The sequence below is a fragment of the Pinus tabuliformis genome, chromosome 7 (assembly GCF_031772625.1).
Source record: "Pinus tabuliformis cultivar Carrire ecotype Pingquan chromosome 7, CPIR1, whole genome shotgun sequence".
Taxonomy (NCBI): domain Eukaryota; kingdom Viridiplantae; phylum Streptophyta; class Pinopsida; order Pinales; family Pinaceae; genus Pinus; species Pinus tabuliformis.
Genome location: NC_142293.1, coordinates 2,033,483,146 through 2,033,503,270, shown reverse-complemented (window position 1 = coordinate 2,033,503,270; position 20,125 = coordinate 2,033,483,146).

Below are 20,125 nucleotides of genomic sequence, written 5' to 3'. Positions count from 1 at the left end.
GAGGAATTTCCTTTAAAAATGGGTCTTAAAAGCCTTAAGGCCAAATCGCAATCGGAGGTCGCATGAGGGCGGACTTAAGCATCGGACCATGGAACCCCCGATTGCCGATCTTCGATCAGATCGAATGGCGGATTGGAGGCAATCGCAATTGAAGGTCTTACATATATATGTGTGTATATCGGCGAGCGGGCAGTGCGATCGGCGATCAAACAAATCAGCGGGATCGGAGAAATACATATGCGGGACACCGATGTGATCGGCCAACGCCAATATCGGCGATCGACGGTCAGCTTTTCCCATGAACAGGCCCTTGGCAACAGTGATATGCCGATTCCGATAACAGGCTGGACCCGATGAATGATATGCACCCAATTTAATAATATTTGAAATCCGGGTGAACAGTTTTGGTGGATTTCTTAGTGTATTCAGGATTTTTGAAGTGTTTTCTTTTTAAACGATAAGAGGCCATTTCTAGTGAATGGTTGCACCCGCTGATACTTCCACTCTACCAACCTCTCTTATTAACCAGGTAAGCCCCAATTTAAAGGCGATCTTGTTCGAAAATCCATTATAAAAGGGATCAAGAGAAGAGCACGGGGAGGGGCATATTTCTTATGGTTGCATCACGTTGTTTCACAGAGGTCGAGAGCGTCTTTTGATGTATTTTGGATAATATATGACTCCAACCCTCTTCTATCGCTGCGGGAAGCTTTGGTGCTGCATACCACTCCATCTCTGGCATTCATTTCATAACCATTAGGCAGATTGGAGGTATAAGTCTCTTTATGGACAGACTGATAATTGTAACTATGTTTATTCATGCCATTTAATAAGAAAGGCCTCTCCATTGTTGAGCTGGGCTCGGAGACGTAGTCCAAATTGGACGAACTCTATTATCAAGACTTATTGTTCTCTTTTGTGCCTTTTATGTGTTTTCTTCTTCTTTTCATATGTGCACATTTATGTGTTAAGATGCAATTTTATACACAATTCTTTTCTATATATCTGTAAGCAAAAACATCCTAGATCAGCTAGCCCCATTGGTTCTTTGTGCATATACTAGGTTGGTGTATCCCCTCTCTTAGGCAGGCCTAGAGAGTGAAGTGACCCCATTATATAGTGCTTTACATGTTGAATAAAGTGTAACTAGGTTCAGTCTTCATAAATGTAATTTTGATCTTTGTACTTATAAAAGAAAATAATTATTATGTTTGTCATTGTCAAGAATGTGTTTCTTGTGCATTTGATAGGTCAAGCACATGTTTAAGTGCTTCTAAGAAAGTCAAAGATTCAATGCAATTGTTGAAGACCCATGTGGGCATGTTACACTATGTATATCCATGTATTAGAGTCAAAGAAATATGTCAAAAGAGATCCTCCAAAGCAAAGACAAGTCTCCTCTTGAAGTCAGCTCAAAGAAATGAATTTTTTGGTGCACTTAAAGATATGTTGGCCTCACTAGCTCAAGTCGCCCCAAATAGGAGGGACAAACTCCTATATATAGGGCAGTTTCACCTCACCAATACATCATCAAGTTATCTCTAAAGTTAGCAAAGAAGAGGGTCAAGAAGGAGGTGCGAAGAAGAGCAAAAGGTTGCTTTTAAGCTTGCGAAGAAGAGAAGAAAGAAATCTGAATTTTTGGGATTGTTTTAAGGCTCTTTTCTGTCACACGTGTGAAGAATAAAGGGCTCATTCTGCTACCATATCAGATCTACGAAGTCATAAAAAGTAGCTCGGTTGGGCTAGAAGAGATCATCAATCCAAGTCTCCTCCTCAAGCGAAGAAGGGGGCACATAAAGCAAAGTAAAGAGGCAAGTAAAAAGGTTTATTTCAAGCCCTAAATCAGCCACGCATGTGAATAAATCAGATCTGCAGTAGGGTTAGGAGGATCAACCTCTAACTCAAAGATACACCAGAAGAAGAGGCTCATTATCTAGTCCAAGTGTCAAGGAAAAGAAAGATTATCAAGCAAATGAAAGTAAGGCACCAAAGAAGAGGTCTCTAAAGAGACCTAGGGTTTCTGCAGCCGACATAAAATGAGTGAAGGAAAGTGCCATCAATTGCCAGAGGAAGTGCGAAGAAAGAGATCTAGGAGCAATATAGAAGGAGGCATTTATTAAAGGACCAATGAATGTAAGCTGATCAATGATCACAATTCTTCCTTCATGCGGGAAACACATCACACGAAAGAGAGAAGAGACAAGAGCTCCCATGACATAGACATAGTCACGACCAAGGAGTAGATTAAAATCTAACAGGCCTTGGACAACCATCACGTCTATATAGACAGTCTTTCCTCCCAAAGTAATGGGTAACTTAGGAAGGTTCCCTAATGGTTGCCAGGTTCCTCGGTTAAAAGTCAATAGATTATGGGTGACAGGGACAATCTGAGGAGAACCTAGAGCTTGCCAAGCAATTGAGGACAAAATGCTAACAGATGTGCCCTCATCTATGACTGTTTTAAGTATGGTCATATTATAAGCCTGTACTGTAATCTAGAAAGGCACATAAGACAGAAGACGACATTCTGTTAGTTGACTCCAATCAAAAGAAGTGACTAAACTACTCGGAGGGGGTGTCGTAGGAACGTGAGAGCTGCCCTCTTGCTCTATGGGAACAAGAGAATTTCTCTCATGCACCTTGGGAACGAGAGGATTTCTCCCTAGTTCATTCAAAACTGAAGAAACCAAAAGAACCTGAGCAGTACGAGGTTCACTCTCTACCAGAAAGGTATGGTTAACTGAAGGTGGAGTCAGGTCTACCGTTTTCTCAACCAATGGTTGGTTGAGAATGGACTCATGAGACTCACTTTCAGAGAGAGCGGGGTTGACCAAAGATGAATTTTGATCAGTAACTAGATAAACTAGTGAAGGATCAAGGGAAAGCTTTCGATAACCAGCCAAAAGATGAGGCTAGGAAGTTGTAAGGTTTTCCAACTCTTTGGAAGCTTCATCCATAAGTGGACAAAGGTGAATGGGATGATTACCTTCAGAAAACTTACAAGGAAATTTGACTTTTCTCTTTTTCCCATGAGCTTTACTGTTACTAGTTGAAGGTTTATCACCAACATGAACTCCAGAGGCTGATGACAAAGGTCGATGTGAACTTGTGGACCACACTTCTAAGACCTTGGGAATACTAGGACAATTTCAAAGAAGGTGGTCACCCTCACATAACATGCAAGGGAATTTTACTTTCCGAGTCTAGTTGGGAGGTTTTTCTACATCAGTTGCATCTGTAGCAATGGTTGCTTGGTTGCCCCCTTACTTTTTTTCTTCTTCTTATTTGTCCTCTTCTTATTCTTCTTAGGTTCCTGGTTACTAGAATCCAAACTTTCACCAGGTGAAGAGAAAGAACGAGGTGAAGAAATAGGTGAAGAAGGTGTTATGAAACCAGCTCACAAAAAGATAGAAAAGATAGATAAACACCTTAGAAATAAGCCTCTTCAAGGGGGCAACCTCCTTTACATTACGCACAGGCCCTAATATGCCGATTTAACAGTTTTTGGCCAAAGCCAATGGATCTATTTCACTGGATATTCACCAATTGGACCATGGAATGTGATATACATCTATGCTCCAAGGGGTTTTTCATTGTTAGATTCGCATCCACGGAAGTCAGAGATACAATCATCAGTACAGGGCCTTGGTTTTGGGGAACATCGGGTCTTTTTATGACCCCATGGTTTCCAGATTTTGATCCAAACAAAATGACTGTCTCCAAAATGCCGGTCTGGGTCCGCCTATATAACCTTCCTCTTCACTTTTGGAGTGAACGAGTTTTGGAAGGAATTGGGAACAGCATAGGGAAATACATCAAAACAGATCTGGAAAGGACTGATGAGAGGATCTACACTTTTGCACGCATTTGTGTGGAAGTAGATCTAAGTAAAGGACTGCCGGAAAGCATAAGGCTGGTATACAAGCAACAAAACTGGCTGCAAGGACTAGACTACGAAAACACTGCTTTCAGATGCAGGAACTGTAGGCTGACAAGACACTTGCAAAATACATGCCCAGAAGCCAAGAAAGCACACAGTAAAAAGAAGCAGAAAGGGAAGCAGAGGAAAGGGTGGCAATTCCCCCCTCCTGACTCAGAGGACGATGAATCAGAAGCAGAGGAGGAAGTTACCCCCACAGAGAATACTGAGCATACCCAAGGAAATGAGGCTCAAAAGGAAAACATATCAGCCAACAAGGTTTCACAACTCCATTCAAATCAGGTAGAGAAGACAAGGGAGGATCTGAGTATGGGAGGGATCAAATGGCATCACACCTCAAACACTGCAGACTCAGACAAGGATACAAATCCACAGAAAGAAGAAACACAGTTAGTCCTAGCTTCCATCGAGCCCACCCAAGGAGAGTGTTGCAAGGTCGAAAAGAAGAAGGGGAGAAAAACATGAGGTGTGAGTCCTCTACTCACCCCCGGGAATCAGTTTTTTTGTCCTTTCCTCCTTTCTTTTTTCATTTTTTCTCATTCTTTCTAAATGCACGGTAGCCTCGCTACGTTGCATTGTGTGCGAAAGCACACGAGCCCAATGGGCAACTTTTGGAAATGCTTCAATGCATATGCTTTGTGTAACTTTTCATTTTTTTAAATAAAAGGTTACCGCTTTTTCCCGTGGAAAAAAAACCTCCTTTACATTACATAAATGAACAATTCTTGGATGATACAAATGACAAGACCTCCTTTCTATATATAGGAGTATAAGGGGTCATAATATAATCAGAGCCAACATAACAATAATAATGTAAGGGCACAATAATTACAATAGTGGGCTTCTATGGGGCACAATAATAACAATATGGGGACTACATGGGCACAACAATATAATAAGGGGGTTGTACTAATAACAATAAGGGGTTACACTATTAATATAGGGACCTAACATGCCCCTCTCCTTCAAAAAGTGTTGTCCTCAACGCTTGAGTAGTTCTTGATGCTTCCATATAAAATTCTTGTCCTCCCATGTGGAATCTTCAGTAGGTAAGTTCTTCCACATGATGAGATACTGTGAAATTGATCGATTTCGTAGTTGTCGGGTTCTTGCTTTTGTGACTGCTCTAGGCTCCAATATGATTTTTCCTTCCTCGTCAAGTTCTGGCAATATTGTTTGAACTAGGATCTTCTGCAACTTTTGAATGAGTGGCCACACTTCTTCGTCCTTCTTCCATTCATCCCTTGCTTCATTTATCCAATCTAGTTGGATAATAGAAATAGCACAAAAAAATGCTTCCACATCCTCATCCTTTCTTGAGAGTGCATATGCAACAACATTTTTCTTCCCTTTTTTTTTATGATTTCAAAGTCATAACCCAACATATTTGTGACCCATTTTTTCTGTTCTTCTAAAGATAATCTCCATTCTAAAAAGTATTTAAGACTATCATGATCCATTTTTACCTTGAAGTGTCTTCCCATTAGGTAAGGTCAGCATTTCTTATGTGCATGTAGTATTGCCAACATTTCCTTCTCATAAATACTTTGCTTGAGATGTAGCCGTAAAAATACCCAATCGCCTACATCAAAACTTCTTTCATTGAGATGTTGATCTGGCCGTTGTTTCACTCAATTATGCACCAAAGTGGCGTTATCCTTTAAAATTTGGAGAACTTGTTGTTGATTCTCGATGTGATCTTTCACTGCTTGAATCTTTTTCTTCTTGATATGTCCTTCTATCTTGAGAGTTTGAGGAGTCATAATTTCTTCCAATGCATTACAAGATATGGTTGGATTCATTTCTTGATGCTCAATGTGATCTTTCACTTCTTGAACATTTTTCTTCTTGATATGTCCTTCTATCTTGATAGTTTGAGGAGTGATAATTCCGGCCAATGCATTACAAGATATGGTCGAATTCATTTCTTCTCTCTCGATGTGATCTTTCACTTCTTGAACCTTTTTCTTCTTGATATGTCCTTCTATCTTGCAAGTTTGAGGAGTGGTAATTCTTGCCAATGATTTAAAAGATATGGTCAGATTCGTTTCTTCTTTCTCTGGGGTTGGTCCCTGGTGTATATCCTTTTCTTTTAATGTTTCTTCATCCTTTTCTTCATCCTCTTCATAATCTATGTAAAAATATTTCTTCTCAGCACACTTATGACCTTAAGTGTATTTGCTATCACAATTGTAACAAAGCCCTTTTTCTCTTTTTTCTTCCAATTGTTGTCATGTAAACCTTGTAGGTTGTGGAAGGGTAGGAGAAAAACACTTCCATAATTATAGTCGTGAGTGGTGGTATTCCTTGTTTCCATAATTTTGCTTTCAATTTTTCTTGCCAACCTGGATGCCTTCTCCAATGAATCAGGTTCCCAAAGACGAACCTCATGTTGAATGTTATCCTTTAAAGTACCTATGAAGACATCAATACTTTGCTTCTCTGGAATATCATTTACCCTTATATTCAATTTCTGAAAGTCCTCAATGTGCTCTACCATTGAACCCTTTTGTTCGAGATTTATCAATTGGCTAAAGAAGGTGTTACTCTCTGTATCCTCATAATGTGCTATCATTTCTTCCGTGAAAATTGACCAAGTGACAAGTGCTTTACAAGAACAAAGCCCTTTATACCATAAAAATTGATTTGGTTCTAAATATAAAGATGCAATATGTACCTTTTGTAACAGTTTAACCTCATGTAGATCAAAATATTTCTCCATCTGTAGTATCCAATTTACCGGATCCTTGCCATCAAACTTCCTCATCTCGCTTTTTCTTGATTTTAGGAGCTCGATCTTGAAACAACTGTAACTCTGTAATTTCGGATCTTTAAGTTAAGAAATTTCGGCCTGTAATAGCCCTCCGAGTCCTCTTTCTAACTCCATAAGTTTTATTGCAATTGGATTCCCAAAGAAAGATTTATTCCCAATCTCCCTCGATGACCTAATTATAGACTAGTTCAATAGATTGAACTTGTACGACATGCCACATGTCACTGTTTCAACCTTAGCTTCTTAAAATTATACCTAAACAAAATAAATTCCGTCCTCTTTCTGTTACTTCTGACGAAATTTCAATTTGATGCTCAGAGAGACAGTTATGACGATTTTCCCAAGTTCACCTGTTTAGGATGTAATTAGGATGAAAACATAGCGAGAAAATATTTGAAATTTGGACCTAAGGTTTAGACCGATTTCTTATCAAATGGGTTTTTTTTTTAGCTTCTGAAACTTCGTAGCAAAAAATTTATAGTGAAAATTCCACGATGACCTATTTTAGATGAAATTCTGGAGATTGCAAAAACCCTAATTTCCTCAGATCATATCTCTGAAAATATAGCGAGACAAGATCTGAAATTCGGACCCAAGGTTAAGAGAGATGTCGTCTCACATGGGTTTTTGTTTTAGCTTCTGAAACGTCACAAAAAAACAGTTATAGCGAAAATTCCACAATGACCTGTTTGGAGCAGCGAAACCCTAGAATCCAAAGTTGTGATACCAAATGTTATGAAACCAACTGACAAAAAGATAGAAAATATAGATAAACACCTTAGAAATAAGCCTCTTTGAGGGGGAAACCTCCTTTACATTACACAAATGAACAATTCTTGGATGATACAAATGACAAGACCTCCTTTCTATATATAGGAGTCTAAGGGGTCATAATATAATCAGAGCCGACATAACAATAATAATGTAAGGGCACAATAGTTACAATAGTGGACTTCTATGGGGCACAATAATAACAATATGGGGACTACATGGGCACAACAATATAATAAGGGGGTTATACTAATTACAATAAAGGGTTACACTAGTATTATAGGTACCTAACAAAAGGTGAAGGGTCGACTTAGGATCAATTTGAGGTTGAAGTTGTTCAGATGGAGGAGAACTTGGTTGAAAAGCAGTTTGGACACTCGGAATCACCAAGGTCGAAAATAACCAAATTGGCATACCAATGGTCAATCCAAGAAGGGGCAATGTTGCCATATACAGAGCACCAATATTTCCAAAAGAAGGAAAAGAACTAGGATTAAAGGGGTTCCCTTGACTGGTAGACTCAGGGAATGTTGTCATTAGTATCAACCTAATATCTACTGAGTATTTCCACAAGAAGGATGTTGTTCCACAGTCAATTAATTGATTTTAGAAATTAACAAAACAAAGGACTTAATGTACGATGCCTGATCTCCTTGAATGTTGTGTTTGGTGTATCACGTTTACAAGGCGGCTAACTCGGCTCCCTGTGGCTAAATGATAGAAACCTAGTGGGGTCTCCCAATATATACTCGACGGTACGGGGAGCACAAGTCTGTGTTAGCATTGTCTAATGCATAATCATTCTGTGAGAGCATTTCGATATACTTACCATACTAGAGTGCCTCTGATATACCTTAGAGTACTAGAGAACCTCTGATATACTTTCGTACTGGAACGAGATTTCACCCCTAGGATACAATGCAGGCAGTTAACGACAACTTCTAGGTTTATAAACGTTGGAACATTTCTTTATCCTAGACCTCTAAATGTTTATGTTAAGTTCCAAATGTTCCTTAGGTTAGTTCAGTGAATTTTAAAGTTTTTCTTGAATTAGGTTTCAATTTTGGGCTCAAACGATGTCACCTAAATCCTAGTATGCAACTATATAAGAAAAAGGAAACCTTTCACTTCGATGAATGCTATGCTAGCAAGGGAAGAGAGTTCAATCAATCAATGCAATAAACAATAGAATGCATCAAAGAACATGCCTTCCACTAACTTTCACTTTCGTCTTCCAAATGCAATGCCAAAAGTAAAAATGATTTTCAATTTTCAGTATCCTAAATGCAACTTTTCAAAAGCAAAATGATTTTGCTTTACTAAGATGCGCTTATATGAATTATGTTTTTCTTTTCGTTTTGAATGGTTTGATGCACCTAATATAGTTTTTAGCTTTCACTCACCGAAAAATGTGATATATTTTCAATGATGAATCTAAAAAGATAAATTTTCAATGCAACTAATCTAATGCATTTCCACGGAAAGAAAAATTTGTAAGACAAGCTAAACAAATGCAAAATGATGTTTTCAATGATTTCCACAAGAAAAACACTCAATCAATCAAAAAAACCAACATCTCAATGACACCAACAAGCAGTGATCGATGACCAATTGACTAGAAACCCTAGAACTCAATCAAATTTCACTTCAAAGCCAATGGGACAAATGTTGCAGATTAATCAAGACAATCAATCAAAAAAACTGACAAATCCAAGCATACAGGATGGAAAAAGACCTCAGGGGCCAAGAGACATTGTATTTTGACAGAGAAACCCAACAAATTCTCACATTCAAGGATCAATGCTACTTTATATAGAAAAACATGTGCTAATAGGGTCATCAACGCTACTTTTCATAGAAAAAGTCGTGTTGTCCCCAGTGGAGTCACCATTTTGTTGTGAAGCCAAATCCCCTCCACGGAAAAAGACCATATCTCTAGCCCAATGAGTGGGTCTAGCAACAAACCAAATAATCTAATACACACTTTCCTAGCTTATGCATGACAAATGTAGTAAGAAGGAGAAACCTACCTCGTTCTAATGCTAATCACTTGATCCTTAGAGATGACTTTGAATCTTTCGCTCCAGGCCTCACTCCTTAGTTGTTCTTCATGTTTGGGTACCTGCAAGGAAGATCAAAGTACTATGCAAGATACGAGAGCATATATAACATACATCAAACATAAACTACTTAACAGATCAAGGAACATTAAGCTAATAGCATAAACATTTACACAATTATGGAAAGTGAACATTAGATGTATATATTAATAAGCTAAAAAAGGAAGCATACAACCTATGCCTTGATGTTGGAGACCTCCTTTTGGTGGATGTCCAAGTCCAAGCAAAGACTCTTCAAGCACTCCTTCTCCAAGCTAGAATGGGTAGCATGTAAGCATAATCTCAGCATAGGGATGCAACAATCAATGACCAACCATTTGGGGATGGAAGGGAGTGAATTTATAGGAAGGGAGAGGGAGTTAGGGATTCAAAAAAGAAGGAGGAAGGTCCACATCTCAAGGGGAAAGCCCATGACGATAAGATAAAGAGGCCCAAATGAGAGGCCGAAGGTTTTAGTGAGCGAAGCTTCTCCTCTAGTTTGGGAAAGCCTGCCAGAAGAGGTTCAACGCGAGTTTTACTGTGAAAACCTGTGCTGGAAGTGGAAGTGTATAATTGAGCAACCTGCCATCAGCACGGGAAAACAATGAAGCAAACCATGTTGATGCCAAAAATTAGGTCTTAGGTAACCTTCTCCAGAATGGATTCAGGGCAGTTTTCCTTTGATTCTTGAGGGAGGTTTTGGTATGTATACCATGATGGATATGTTGCACATTAGTCAATGTTTTGGCACTTAGGGACATGGCACAGGAAGTGAACAAGAGATATGACAAAATATTGTGTAATAGTTCTAAAGAAGTTTCGTTACCCCTTGGACCCCCTAGTAGGAACCAGGGTCTAAATGTGGCTAGACAACATGTGTGTTATATTCTTTCTACGACTACCCCACGCGCGGTGGGATCACAAGGGGGGCAGCTGCCCCCCTTGCACAAGATCTGGGGTAGCGCCCCAGGAATTTTTTTTGGACCCTATATTAGTTGGGCGGACCTACCTATGGTTTTGTGCATGGATTTTGCACATGGTTTTGGGCATGATGGTTTTCTGTCCATGGTATTTTGTAGATCCGATCAAGGGAACTACGGTTATGTTTTAATCCAGGGTTAATGGGTTGGGGTTTATGGATGCTTTGGCATGTATATATATGAATTATAAGATTGAAAGGAAAATAATGAAAAATCAATCTGGTAGTCCCGGTTTTGGGATCCTAGGGAAAATCTCTGTGTATATCTGTTTTATGTTTTATGTTTTATGTTCTCGTCATTATTTATTTTCTGTTTTTTTTTTAGAATTCGTATGCAAGTAATTTTTGTACGGGATTAAAACCTACACAACAAGACCTATGAATCAGGAAGATAATCATGATCCATAACCAACTGTGAAAAAATCTGAATCTAACAAGTCAGAAATCCTACTGCAGTAAACTGATTTGCATTATCTACTTGTGTTCTTCATTTAACAAGTTATCTTTAGAAATATTCGGAAAATATTAATGTAAATACACAATAACCTACACCAATATACAGAACAAGTACTGAAAAATAAATGAGACAAACACACAAAGGGCACACTTATTTTTGGACGAAACGTCCCCGGAAAAAACCCAATGCAAGAAAATTGGTGCAGCAATTTTGAGGGTTTTATATTATTAAGCAATAGTTATGAATACAAATGTTGGTTGCCCTCCCGGCAAACCAATGACAGAGAAATAAAATGGTGGAAAACCTAAGTGAGTTTTACCTTACTTCACCCGACAAATTTCGACTGATCCGACAGCAAAATTGGCTAGCCCTGGCTACAACTGCGTTGCCCCTTCGTAGTAATTGCGTGAGCCTGCGTGTTTCTCTTTGAGGCTCTGTGTCAGCTCTTCTACCCACTGCATTAGCTTTCCTGACTGTTCCCGAGAGTTCCGACTCTCTGCGTGGAAGGCAACTTTCGCCCTCTATGTTGGCCCTTCAGACTCCGCGTCAAGGTTGCATGGGCCTAGACTAGCCCATCATCAACTCTCCTAGCTACTACACTGCCTCCACAAGCTTCTTTCTGCCTCTTTGTCATTATTCCCAAACTATCTTTGCCCCTCAGCTGCAAGATCTCCCCAATCGATTTTCCTCCTAAGAACTTCTCACTTCAGAAAATTGATTTCCTCAATCTCTGTGTGTGTCTTATCCAACTGACCCCGAGCCTCCATTTATACTTTTCCTATTGAGAAATCAACGACCGTGATCTAATCTCTAGTCAAAGTCTAATATTAAATTAGACTTGATCCTCATCTCTTAGAATCTTCTCATCCATATTTTCATTAATACCCATTAATATTTGAATTTACCTAAGTTTAGACTTAAGAACCCCATTAATAATATTATTATTTTAATAAAAGACAATCCGGGTGGAATTTCACCAAATGATTTCTGGGTCTTGGAGATCTCATGTGTTCTAGCCCCTCCACAAAATTTTGGAGCTAGAGCACATCTGATGCTACCCAAAAATCAACACCAACAAGTTCTAATACCATGTTTAAGAAAACATGGTATTCCATACAAGAAAAACAACTTAAGTAACCACTCACATAACTAGATCATGACATTGGTGTTTTGTGTGGTTAATGTTGAAAATGTAACTAGTTTCGGTCTTCATAATTGTCATTGTACTCATTTCAATATATATCCTATGTAACAAACAAAATAACAAAATAAAAATTAGTATTATTAAAGCATGGGTTTCGTGCTTTCTTATTGATGGTCTTCTACGTAAAAGCATGTTCTTCATGTTTCTAGGATTTGTAAGGTCTTAAGATTTATTGTCATGAGTCAAAGGAGTCAGCATCATGATTATAAGGCCCTTCTGGGCAAAATGCAATTGGAAAAAGACTTTATTTTGAGTCTAGAAAGTCTTGGGAACTCCAAAAGTATAAGTCAACCCTAGGAGCTTCAATCCGACCTAAAGGAGGGAATTCGACCCCTTCGAAAGGCTATCTAAAGAACAAGATCAACCTCATTTGTCACCCACTCACTAAGAAGTTTGGTCGCAAGGAAAAAGTTTGATTTATAGCTGGGAAGCAATAAGACAAGAAGAGCGAAGGTCTAGAAGAAGAAGAAGACTTGTTTTTTAGTTATCTCTCTCTCAAACGTGCGAAAGTCATGGTTTCGCAGTTGCAAAGGAGGCCGAAATTGCTTATCCAAGTTGTAGTAGGATGAAGTGTAGTCTCTTGTTGCTGGAAGGATGAATACTCTATATTGACCTCGTTGACCTTGGAGGGAGCTATCTTGCTCAAGGAAGGTCTAAAGAGGAAGTTATATTATGGTTGTTGCAACAACTATAGGGCCGAAGTTGTAGGTTGAACAAGAAATACTGAAGCTGGGAGGTCAAAGGTACAGTTAGAAGTTGGTTGGTGTTAGATCAAAGAAAGGAATTCTTGGAAGGGTTGACTTGCTACTTGGAGAATGACTTGGTCTTGGATTGGGTCTTTGTTGTCTCATTGGAAGCATATTCTATAAGAAGAGAAGAGCTTTCTGGGTTTTCCCCTTAGAGGGGTTTTTCCCTAGCTGAGAGCCTAATTGTTGTTTTTGTTCTTGATATTTAATTGATGAAAATATCTAAATAAATAACACAAGCATATTAACTAAGTTCACAAGCAAATATTAAGGTAAAGGAAAATTGATTTAATAAGCTGCCACCTTGAATTTTCCAACATTGTTTCAAAGCTAAGGTGAACAAGAAGGCAGCTCGAAGGATCATCTTGTGGATAAAAAGAGGGGGAATCATTTGTGGAAGACATATTGATCTGGAAGGAGGGTTTCTACATTGAAGAATATCAAGACTATATCAAGCTCTCATCAAAGGAAGGCTTGAGAGGAAGACTACAAGAAAGGTTCTCTTAAGAAAAGAAAATATATTTAAAATCTCATTGAAAGGAATCTTTGAAGGAAGAATTAAAAGGATCTTGGTATCCTTCATCACTCTTGAAAGTTGTTGTTGGAGGCATCCTAGGAAACATCTTTCAAGGATATTATTGAAGTTTCTTCAAAGATCTTGAAGGCATCAAGAGGGGTTGGAGACATCATCAAGGAAGAGGAGAATATTGGTTATCAAGTAAGTATCATATTATTACTCTATGTATGAATCTACAAGTCATATGGGTTCTTTCTGCAAGGAGAGCAATAAGCTCATTGGAGCATCAAATTTCCTAGCATGGAACAAAAGGATTGACTTGGAACTTATATAACATGAGGTAATGGAATATGTAATCGGGGAAATTGCTAAAACTAGAAAAGACTACTCAAGGCTAGAAAAGTACAAGAAAGGGGAAGTAAGGGCACAAAAAATCATAGTTGAATCCATTAAAGATCCTCCTGTTCCATTTGTTGCAAATCTGAAAACTTCTAAGGCTATGTATGACAAGCTAGTGAACTTGTACTATGTGAGTACATAAGGGAAAAAGATGTATTTGCGAGAATAAACTATACATGATGAAGAAATCAAAGGACGAGGACATGGAATCCTTTCTAATGATGATCTCTTAATTAAGAGATCACAACTTACAGGGGCTTGGAGAGACAATTTTTTATTTAGAAATGACCATATGTGTATTAAATGCATTGCCATGAGAATGGAGCAAATTTGCAACAAGCATCTACTATAATAAAGATTCAACTCCCTTTGCTGAGTTATGGGCATAATGCATTTTGGAAGAATCAAGGGTCAAGGTAAAACATGACATTGGATCAGATGAGCAGTCTCAAACCTTTCTAGCTCGAGTTAAGAAGCTAAAGAAGAGAAAGTTCGAGAAGTCCAAGAAGAAAGATATGTCCAAGGTTCAATGCTTTAAGTGTAATGAATATGGACACTTTGAGAGGGATTGTCCAAGCCAACAGAACAACAAGACAAAGGAAAGAACCGAGGCTCACATAGCCAAAGAAATAGGAGAACTTGAGAAGAAGCCTGACGCAACCCTAAGGCTGCCACAACATGTATGCCTTATTGGGACTTAATTTTCCCTTAATGGCCCTTATTAAGCTTTATACCTCCATGCCCACATATATATGTATCGGAAGCATTTTACAGGCACTTAGCCTTAAAACCCCAAATCACCCCGCTTTACACGCTTTCTCCACAAATATAGGCCCTTTCCCTATCGGAATCGAAATACCTTCGAAAAACACTTAAACAAGGCTTTTCCCTTTCAAGACCAAAAAACTCTTGAAAAGGCTAAAATAGCGCTATAAACGCCTTTTAAACCAAATATATGTGTTAAGTCGCGAATCTAGATCTGGCCGATCGGACGGCCCAGATCTAATCGCAATATCAGCGATCAGATCCCAATGGTCCACAAATATCGACGATGGCACTTGGTGGAGGTCTGATGTGATAACATTAATCGCTATTGGCGATCTCCATATACCCGATTTAATATATGTCGCCTCCCCGCTAAACCTCTGATGCGATAGCCTTACAGATCCGATAGGCTATCCAATCGCCCCTATATTGTTTCGAGTCCAAGTATGTCGCGCTATCAGAATTCGGCGATTACATGCCAGTCCCCTTCCTTTGCAGCGATGCAATTATGGATCGGACCTGATAAGGTCCAAAAGCGCGATTTATAATATTTCAAGTCTGCTTCATTGAATCCGCTAAGTGTTTTTGTGTAGTTTCTTTGTGTAAATGCGTTTTCCACTTGCGGACCCAAACTACACCAGATTTGCCTTAGTCGCAGGGATTTTTACTGTTAATTATGGAAACACACAGCCAGCATCGATTTCATCCAAATATGAGGAAAAATAAACATTCAAGGTCTCCACGATTGTACATGGAAATACACACACAACATTGATTTATTCAGGATAAACAAAATAACAGAGTCTCGCCTTCAACCAGATTACACAGGTAAAGACCTCTGTCTCTAAAGCAATGCAATCAATTACACAATTCCACCCTCAAAATCAATTCTCTGTGTACAAATATAAATAAAAACTATATTTGACACTCTCGCCCTTCTCTGGCTTGATTCCTCTAGTTAATGTCCTCTTTCTCCTATGTTGCCCATAGGCTTACAGTACTCTTGATCCTCTCTCCCTATCTCTCTCTCGAAATCCCTTTTCAAAAAACAAAGGAAATTACATATGCCTAACAGTTTCCTTCCACAAATGAAGGAATAAAATATACATTTAGAAATCAAATCCTATCCTAATCTGAACAAACTAAACTACTTGGCTTAATGTCCATGCAGGGAGGATCATTTGCCATTTTATTCCCAATTCTATTCAGAATTAGGCAACAAATTAACCACTTACATAATTTGGAATTAATACAAATTAAAAAACCAAGTATTCCTCCAAACTTTCATTAGCCACAACATGTGACCACTCCATCACATTGCTGGCTAGGTCTAGATGCTCCTGCATCAGACTCCCAAAGTTTAAATTAATCATGATCTCCTGATCATGCACTTCTGATCTGTGTCCTCCTAGATCCCATACTTTGTTTGATAGTCTGTCCTCGGTTACTGCTATTGTTTGTTGTCATTCTTCAGGTCTACCTCCTTTATGTTGTATTGTCCCATTAGCCATGCTCTCACTGTCTGTTATTATATTTTCCATGTATCTTATTGCTGTTTGCTCATCATTACAGTTTATGACAAGCTCCCATATCTTAATTTGTAATTTTCCATTTCCTTCACCTGTACCATTCTTTCCAGCCAATCTTCCTTTCTTCTTTTGTCCTTTATTTGTTTTATTGGAATGTTGTTGTATGAGTCTCCACAACTCGCCCAGTTCTTTGTCCACTTCACTTCTCATATGTTGAATACTATTCTCCTACAACTGGATGTGTTCTTGCACAAGAACATCATAATCCCTGTGCCAATAAATTTCCATATACATTTCTGAAATGGACAAATTCCTTCTCCATTGATCCTCTGCAATAATTCCAGTTCCTTCTTTTGGTTTCTCATTCATGACTTCACTACTTCTTACTTCAAATTCCAGTATACCTGTAATTCTACAAATTTCTTGAAAACTCATAATTTTTCCTACTTGATTAGGTACTTGGAATATTTCTTCTTCCAGTAACTTCATTTTTGCACTCTTAAGGATCATGGTATCATACTTGTCTGCTTCTAAAATGTCACTTCTAGCCTCTTCTTCATCAATAACTCTTTGTGGTACAATAGGAATCCTGTTACTATCATCTCTTGAACTCCTCTCTTGTTTGTCACTCCCATACTGTAAATTCAACATCATTCCATCTTCCTGAGATATTCTAACCTCATCCTTCACTAATTTGATCTGTTCTTCAGAATTAACTCCTTGGTTCAAATTGACTTCACACTGCCTTGTTCCTGCATATAAATCTTCATCTGAGTTAATCAATTCATTAAACGCAAATGCTTTACCTTGCTTCCTCATTATGCCAACACCTCTGACAATTTCTTTTCCATATCTGTTATCCATGACAACTTCTTCATTCTCATTCAGTTCTGGTTGTACAATCTGATCACTTATTCCTAGGTTTCCTTGCCTTCTCTTCAAAAGACTTGACTTATGCCACAAATCTGCCACTTCATTTGGAAATTCTTCCAAAAGCTCTGCACAATCTTCACTAACTGCATTGTCTGCAATATCTATCTTTAATCCTTCTTTACTCTGGCTTTCTTCAAGGTCAATGATCTTCAATAACTGTTTAACATCTACAAAGTCTTCTATATCAACCTTCAGTACCTGTTGTCCTTTGGCTTCAATCTTCAATAGTTGTCTAATATCTGCGTAATTCACTACAGCTATGTTTAACAGCTGCTCTTCCCTCTACATCACAAGATTATGTGAGTTTCCTTCCTTTAACTTCTGAAAAATCATATCTTTGCTTTTCCTTTCCCTTATGACAACATGAATCAGTTGTCTTACTTCAATGTATTCTACATTTACACACAGCATATTAGTTTCAATGCTATGAAACACCAAGGTCTTCATATGGTTCTTCATTTGCTTTATATTAGCTTCATCAGTTTTCCTGAGAAAACTCTTTTTTCCATATTCATATGAATGGATCTCTTTCTTTCCAAGCATTCCTTTGGTCTCAATAATTCTTTTGCCATCCTCCTTTTGAATTATCCTTTGGATGTCACCTGACTGGACATCTTCTTTCACTTTACTGTAACTTTTCTCCTTATTCTTCATATGATTGTGAGTAGTCATCTCTTCACCTATTAATATAACAGTTTCCAATAACTGCTTGTCTTTCCTCAAGTTTATATGACCTACAAACATACAACAAATGTTAATTTCAAAAACACAATACCTTCCATCCTCTTTTGATGCTTCAAGCACCAATCCTCCATCATAGATCTGTTATGAAACCAGCTCACAAAAAGATAGAAAAGATAGATCAACGCCTTAGAATTCAGCCTCTTCGAGGGGGCAACCTCCTTTTTTTTCCAGGGAAAAAAAACGGTAACTTTTTATTAAAAAAGATAATGAAAAGTTACACTAGCAGATGCAATGAAGCATTCTGTAAGCTGCCACAAGGCCTCGAGTGCTTTCGCACCCCACGCAACATTAGAGGACTAACGTGCACAAAGAATAAGAAAAAAAAAAGAAAGAAAGAGAAAGAAAAGGGTCAAAAAACTAAATTCCGGCAGTGAGTAGAACTCACGCTTCAAGTTTTTCTCCCCTATTTCTTTTCGACCTTACGCCACTCTCCTGGAGTGGGCTCGATCGAAGCAATGACTAATTGTGTTTCTGCAATCTGTGGGCCAGTTTCTTTGTCTGAGTTTGAAGTATCTGAGTGGTGGTGCCGTTTGATGCCTCCCGTGCTCAAATCCATGCTCGACTTCTCTGCCTTGTTGTCTGATGGGATTTCCTTCTGATTCTCCATTTCTTGAGGTACCTCGATCTTTTCTGCTGGGGTCTCTTCCTCTGCTGCTTCTGATTCTTCGTCCTCTGAATCTGAGTGTGTATATTGCCACCCTTTTTTCTACTTCCCTTTCTGCTTCTTTTTATTCTTAACTTCTGGACATGATCTTTGTAAGTGTCCTGTTTGCCTACAGAGCCTACATCTGAAAGTGGTGTTTTCATAGTCTAGTACCTGTAACCAGTTCTGTTGTTTGTAGATCAGCCTTATATTGTCCGGCAGCCCTTTACTTAAATCTACTTCCACACAGATACGTGCGAAAGTGTAGATCCTTTCATCGATCCTTTCTAGATCTGTTTTAATATATTTCCCTATGTTGTTCCCAATGCCTTCCAACACTCGTTCATTCCAAAAGTGCAGTGGAAGATTGTATAGTCTAACCCACACTGGCATTTTGGTTATAGTCGTTTTATTTGGATCAAAATCTGGAAACCATGGGGTCATAAACAGCCCCGATGTTCCCCAGAACCATGGCCCAGCACTGATGACTGTATCTCTGACTTCCTTGGATGTAAATCTTACTATGAAGAAACCCTTTGAGCAGAGGTGAATATCACATTCCATGGTCCAGCTGGTGAAGATCCAGTGGAATAAATCCATGGGTTTAGGCCAGAAACTGTTGAAACGGCAAATTAATGCTTGTGTTTCATAGGACTTTACGAAGTCATCGATCCCTGACGAATCTAAGTTTAAAGCTGGAGTTTGCTCTGACTGGTCTACTATGTATGGCCTGGGTATGTGTCCACCTTGGTCTGGGGCGGGCCCTGAATTCCTACTGCCCTGCAAGATGTTTTTGTAGGATAACCCTCCCTTGGGTTGGTGCTGGGCTGCTGTTTTTTTCCCCTTATCTGCCCCTGAGGAGCTTGTCTGTCCCTGAGGCAGAGCCCCTCCTCTCAATCTGAAGTTTAACGTAATGGTTGATCCTGGCCCAATCTCATAACTTTCCAACGATCTACCCTCCTGGAGGGACCACCTACCACTGACCAGATGTTGGATCTGGACTGGGTAACCCAGTTCAGCCCATATTTTTTGTTTCAACTGCAAAAGGGTGTCTCCTGCATGAAGCCAAAATAGGCGAGTTTTCCCCTGAGGGAGGTTAATCAAAATCTGAAAACAAGAATTTGTTACCTGCTCTGGCTGAAGGCAAAGTTCCAGATCTGGCTCTGTTTTGATTCGTTTTTCCTTGTGCCTGTCTAGATCTGTCAACAAAACGCTCGATCTATGATTTGTGCCTTCGATCTGTTGCCTGGGGTCAATCTGTGCTCGGATAAAGGCTAGATCGGGTAGATCCAAGCCAAAATTATTCAGGTTGGGTCCATGCGATGATGGGCAGCGCGAATCTGCGACATGCAGTCCCCACCTGCGGCTTTCTCATCTGATCTGGGTTTGACGAGCCCTGACCCCTAAACGCCATACAGCCCGACGGCAGTTTGGGTCTTTGATTTCTCGCCAGTGAGCTCCCTCCTCGCGGATCCACGTAGAACGGTGTGTTTCTGTTAAAGCCCTCGCCTCACAGTCCTGTTGGAGTCTTGTATTTCGCTCCTGATCCGATATCTTTAGTTTCCATGTGATCGAAAACCCTGCAGGTACGCGGCCGCACTGAACTGGGCATATCTGAGGCAAGGT